We start from the raw sequence: 6000 nt of genomic DNA, 5'->3' as shown, positions 1-6000 counted from the left end.
CATTTCAATTCAACTTCATCCTTGCCATTCAAATACTAATTTTACACAGAGGGTGGTTGATGTGTGGAATGAACTTCCTCAGGAAGCGGTGGATGCGGGTACAATAAAAAGACATTTGTTTTAGTACATGAATAGGAAAGGTTTGGAGGGATACAGGCCAACAGCAGGCAGGAGAGACTGATTTAGTTTGGGATTATCGTTGGCATGGACTAGTTGGACCAAAGGTCCATGATCATGCTGTATGACTCGATGGTAAGTTCATAGTTCCTGGAAAGGGGAGTCGGACATAGACAGCATAGTGAAGAAGGTGTTTGATATACCTGCCTTTATTGGTCAGTGCACTGAGTGCAGGAGTCGGGAGGTTATGTTGCGACTGTCGAAGACATTGGTTAGGCCACGTTTGGAGTATTGCATGCAATTCTGGTACCAGCGATCCCACCCTGACACACCATAAACCAGAGATAGTGACTGAAATTGACTCTGATACAAAATCAAATCATTAAATCGCTGCAGTGCAGAAAGAGGCCGTTTGTCTCATTGAATGGGTACAGGAGTACCCATGGTGGGTTTCACCACCAACGGTCATTTGAGTGGGAGCAGCGGCCGAGTTGAGGTGAACCCGGGAGACTACAGCTAAGGTAAGAGTTTTTTTCAAAATTACTTACCTGTAGCGGGCATCGGTGTTTTGTTTTCTCTCTCCTTCACAGAAAGAGCGGGAGCAGCAGAGGAAGTGACGGCAAGCAGAGGGGCAGCCGGGAAGGAGAACTGAGTATAAATACTCACTGTTTCACCACCAACGGTCATTTGAGTGGGAGCAGCGGCCGAGTTGAGGTGAACCCGGGAGACTACAGCTAAGGTAAGAGTTTTTTTTCAAAATTACTTACCTGTAGCGGGCATCGGTGTTTTGTTTTCTCTCTCCTTCACAGAAAGAGCGGGAGCAGCAGAGGAAGTGACGGCAAGCAGAGGGGCAGCCGGGAAGGAGAACTGAGTATAAATACTCACTGTTTCACCACCAACGGTCATTTGAGTGGGAGCAGCGGCCGAGTTGAGGTGAACCCGGGAGACTACAGCTAAGGTAAGAGTTTTTTTCAAAATTACTTACCTGTAGCGGGCATCGGTGTTTTGTTTTCTCTCTCCTTCACAGAAAGAGCGGGAGCAGCAGAGGAAGTGACGGCAAGCAGAGGGGCAGCCGGGAAGGAGAACTGAGTATAAATACTCACTGTTTCACCACCAACGGTCATTTGAGTGGGAGCAGCGGCCGAGTTGAGGTGAACCCGGGAGACTACAGCTAAGGTAAGAGTTTTTTTCAAAATTACTTACCTGTAGCGGGCATCGGTGTTTTGTTTTCTCTCTCCTTCACAGAAAGAGCGGGAGCAGCAGAGGAAGTGACGGCAAGCAGAGGGGCAGCCGGGAAGGAGAACTGAGTATAAATACTCACTGTTTCACCACCAACGGTCATTTGAGTGGGAGCAGCGGCCGAGTTGAGGTGAACCCGGGAGACTACAGCTAAGGTAAGAGTTTTTTTCAAAATTACTTACCTGTAGCGGGCATCGGTGTTTTGTTTTCTCTCTCCTTCACAGAAAGAGCGGGAGCAGCAGAGGAAGTGACGGCAAGCAGAGGGGCAGCCGGGAAGGAGAACTGAGTATAAATACTCACTGTTTCACCACCAACGGTCATTTGAGTGGGAGCAGCGGCCGAGTTGAGGTGAACCCGGGAGACTACAGCTAAGGTAAGAGTTTTTTTCAAAATTACTTACCTGTAGCGGGCATCGGTGTTTTGTTTTCTCTCTCCTTCACAGAAAGAGCGGGAGCAGCAGAGGAAGTGACGGCAAGCAGAGGGGCAGCCGGGAAGGAGAACTGAGTATAAATACTCACTGTTTCACCACCAACGGTCATTTGAGTGGGAGCAGCGGCCGAGTTGAGGTGAACCCGGGAGACTACAGCTAAGGTAAGAGTTTTTTTCAAAATTACTTACCTGTAGCGGGCATCGGTGTTTTGTTTTCTCTCTCCTTCACAGAAAGAGCGGGAGCAGCAGAGGAAGTGACGGCAAGCAGAGGGGCAGCCGAGACCCGGAAGCAGTTGGTGTAAGCTTAGCTGGGTTAGTTTTTTCCCCTTTAAAAGCGTGAAGGAGAGGAACCCGAGGCACTACACGGGTAGTGCCTCCCACCCGCCCTCCTCCTCTAACCTAATAATAACATCTGTTGTGGCAAGCAGGTAAGTGCTGAATTTTGCTTGTATTATTTAGACAGTTTTTGTTTAAACAGTTAGCTTTAGAGGGATGGCAGTGAAGGCAGTGCAATGTTCCTCCTGCAACATGTATGAGGTGAGGGATGCCATCGACGTCCCTGCCGATTACACTTGCAGGAAGTGCACCCATCTCCAGCTCCTCCAAGACCGTGTTAGGGAACTGGAGCTGGAGTTGGATGAACTTCGGATCATTCGGGAGGCAGAGGGGGTCATAGATCAGAGTTATAGGGAAGTAGTAACTCCAAAGATGGCAGATAGATGGGTTACAGTGAGAGGGACTGGGAGGAAGCAGCCAGTGCAGGGACCTCCTGCGGCCATTCCCCTCAAGAACAAGTATACCGTTTTGGATACTTGTGGGGGGGATGACTTACCAGGGGTAAGTAACGGGGCTCAGGTCTCTGGCACGGAGCCTGTCCCCGTTACTCAGAAGGGAAGGGTGAAGAAGAGCAGAGCAGTAGTAATTGGGGACTCGATAGTTCGTGGCACAGATAGGCGGTTTTGTGGGAACGAGAGAGACTCACGTTTGGTATGTTGCCTCCCAGGTGCAAGGGTACGTGATGTCTCTGATCGTGTTTTCCGGGTCCTGGAGGGGGAGGGGGAGCAACCCGAAGTCGTGGTCCACATTGGCACCAACGACATAGGTAGGAGTGCTGAGGATGTTAGACAGGCTTTCAGGGAGCTAGGTTGGAAGCTTGGAGTTAGAACAAACAGAGTTGTTGTCTCTGGTTTGTTACCCGTGCCACGTGATAGAGATTCGAGGAATAGGGAGAGAGAACAATTAAATGCGTGGCTTCAGGGATGGTGCAGGAGGGAGGGGTTCCAGTTTTTGGATAACTGGGGTTCTTTCTGGGGACGGTGGGACCTCTATAAACAGGATGGTCTACACCTGAACCTGAGGGGAACCAGTATCCTTGGGGGGAGGTTTGCTAGTGCTCTTGGGGGGGGTTTAAACTAACTCGGCAGGGGCATGGGAACCCAGATTGTAGCTTCAGGGTGCAGGGCCTGGAGTGTAGGGAGGTGAGGAACATGGCATCAATTTCCAAGGAGGGTGCCTGTAAACAGGGAAGTGGCTTGAAGTGTGTATACTTCAATGCAAGAAGTATACGAAATAAGGTAGGTGAACTTGCAGCGTTGGTTGGTACCTGGGACTTCGATGTTGTGGCTATTACGGAGACATGGCTAGAACAGGGACAGGATTGGCTGTTGCAGGTTCCGGGATTTAAATGTTTTAGTAGGTTTAGAGGTGGGGGTAAAAGAGGGGGAGGTGTGGCATTGCTTGTCAAAGATAGTATTACAGCGGTGGAAAGGACGATGGATGAGGACTTGCCATCTGAGGTAGTTTGGGCTGAGGTTAGGAATAGGAAAGGTGAGGTCACCCTGTTAGGAGTCTTTTACAGGCCTCCTAATATTCCTAGAATTTTTGAAGAAAGGATAGGGAAGGTGATTCAGGAGATGAGTGACAGTAATAGGGTGGTTGTTATGGGGGACTTTAACTTTCCTGATATTGATTGGGAAAGCTATAGCTCAAGTTCGTTAGATGGGTCGGTGTTTGTTCAATGTGTGCAGGAGAGTTTCCTGACACAATATGTAGACAGGCCAACAAGAGGTGAGGCCATACTGGATTTGGTTCTGGGTAACGAACCAGGCCAGGTGTTAGAATTAGAGGTAGGTGAGCACTTTGGGGATAGTGACCATAATTCGGTGATTTTTACACTCGTGATGGAGAGGGATAAGTGTGTACTACAGGGCAAGAATTATAGCTGGGGTAAGGGAAATTATGATGCGGTGAGGCATGACTTAGGATGTGTGGCTTGGAAAAGTAGACTCCAAGGCAAGAGTGTAAATGATATGTGGAACTTGTTCAAGGGGCAACTATTGAGTGTCCTTGATAATTATGTACCTGTCAGGCAGGTAGGAAAGGGTCGTGCGAGGGAGCCGTGGTTTAATAAGGAATTGGAATCCCTTGTTAAATGGAAGAGGGCGGCCTATCTCAAGATGAGACGTGAAGGTTCAATTGGGGCGATTGAGAGTTATAGGGTAGCCAGGAAGGACCTGAAGAGAGAGCTAAAAGCAGCAAGGAGGGGACATGAAAGGTCCTTAGTAGATAGGATTAGGGAAAACCCTAAGGCTTTCTATAGGTATGTTAGGAATAAAAGAATGACTAGGGTAGGAATAGGTCCAGTCAAGGATAGTAGGGGGAAGTTGCGTGTGGAGGCGGAAGAGATTGGGGAGACAATGAATGAATACTTTTCTTCAGTATTCACTCAGGAACAGGGCATTGTTGTCGATGAGAATACTGAGGCACAAATAAGTAGAATGGATGGCTTTGAGGTATGTAGAGAAGAGGTGTTGGAAATCCTGGAAAAGGTGAAAATAGATAAGTCCCCTGGGCCTGATGGCATTTATCCTAGGATTCTCTGGGAAGCAAGGGAGGAGATTGCAGAGCCATTGGCCTTGATTTTTATGTCCTCTTTGTCTACAGGAGTAGTCCCAGAAGACTGGAGGATAGCAAATGTGGTTCCCTTGTTCAAAAAGGGGAGTAGGGATAGCCCTAGTAACTATAGGCCGGTGAGTCTCACTTCTGTTGTGGGCAAAGTCTTAGAGAGAATTGTAAGGGATAGGATTTATGCACATCTAGATAGGAATAATGTGATCAAGGATAGTCAGCATGGTTTTGTGAAGGGCAAGTCGTGCCTCACAAACCTTATTGAATTCTTTGAAAAGGTGACGAAGGAGGTTGATGAGGGGAAAGCGGTAGATGTGGTATATATGGATTTTAGTAAGGCGTTTGATAAGGTTCCCCATGGTAGGCTACTGCAGAAAATACGGAGATATGGCATTGAGGGTGAGTTGGAGGTTTGGATTAGGAATTGGCTGGATGGAAGAAGACAGAGGGTAGTAGTTGATGGCAAAGTTTCTTCATGGAGTGCCGTCACTAGCGGTGTTCCGCAAGGATCTGTTTTGGGACCATTGCTGTTTGTCATTTTTATAAATGACCTGGAAGAGGGGTTAGAAGGTTGGGTGAGCAAGTTTGCGGATGACACGAAAGTCGGAGGAGTTGTTGACAGTGAGGAAGCATGTGGCAGGTTACAGCAGGATATAGAGAAGCTGCAGAGCTGGGCAGAAAGGTGGCAGATGGAATTCAATGTAGCTAAGTGCGAGGTGATTCACTTTGGGAAGAATAACAAAAAGATGGGGTACTGGGCTAATGGTCGGATACTTGGTAGTGTGGATGAGCAGAGGGATCTTGGTGTCCATGTACACAGATCTCTGAAAGTTGCCACCCAGGTAAATAGTGCGGTGAGGAAGGCATATGGCGTACTGGCTTTTATTGGTAGAGGAATTGAGTTCCGGAGTCCTGAGGTCATGATGCAGTTGTATAAGACTCTGGTACGGCCGCATCTGGAATATTGTGTGCAGTTTTGGTCGCCATACTATAGGAAGGATGTGGAGGCATTGGAACGGGTGCAGAGGAGGTTTACCAGGATGTTGCCTGGTATGGAAGGAAAATCGTATGGGGAAAGACTGAGGCACTTGGGGCTGTTTTCACTAGAGAAAAGAAGGTTTAGGGGTGACTTGATTGAGGTGTACAAGATGATTAGGGGGTTAGATAGGGTCGACAGTATGAACCTTTTCCCGCGTATCGAGTCGGGTATTACAAGGGGGCATAGCTTTAAATTAAGGCGGGGTAGATATAGGACTGATGTTAGGGGTAGGTTCTTCACTCAGCGAGTCGTTAGTTCATGGAATGCCC

The sequence above is a fragment of the Chiloscyllium plagiosum genome, unplaced genomic scaffold, assembly GCF_037043375.1.
Source record: "Chiloscyllium plagiosum isolate Xiang-an unplaced genomic scaffold, Cpla_swu_hap1 HiC_scaffold_27, whole genome shotgun sequence".
Classification (NCBI taxonomy): Eukaryota; Metazoa; Chordata; class Chondrichthyes; order Orectolobiformes; family Hemiscylliidae; genus Chiloscyllium; species Chiloscyllium plagiosum.
Note: the sequence above shows the minus strand (reverse complement) of the source record.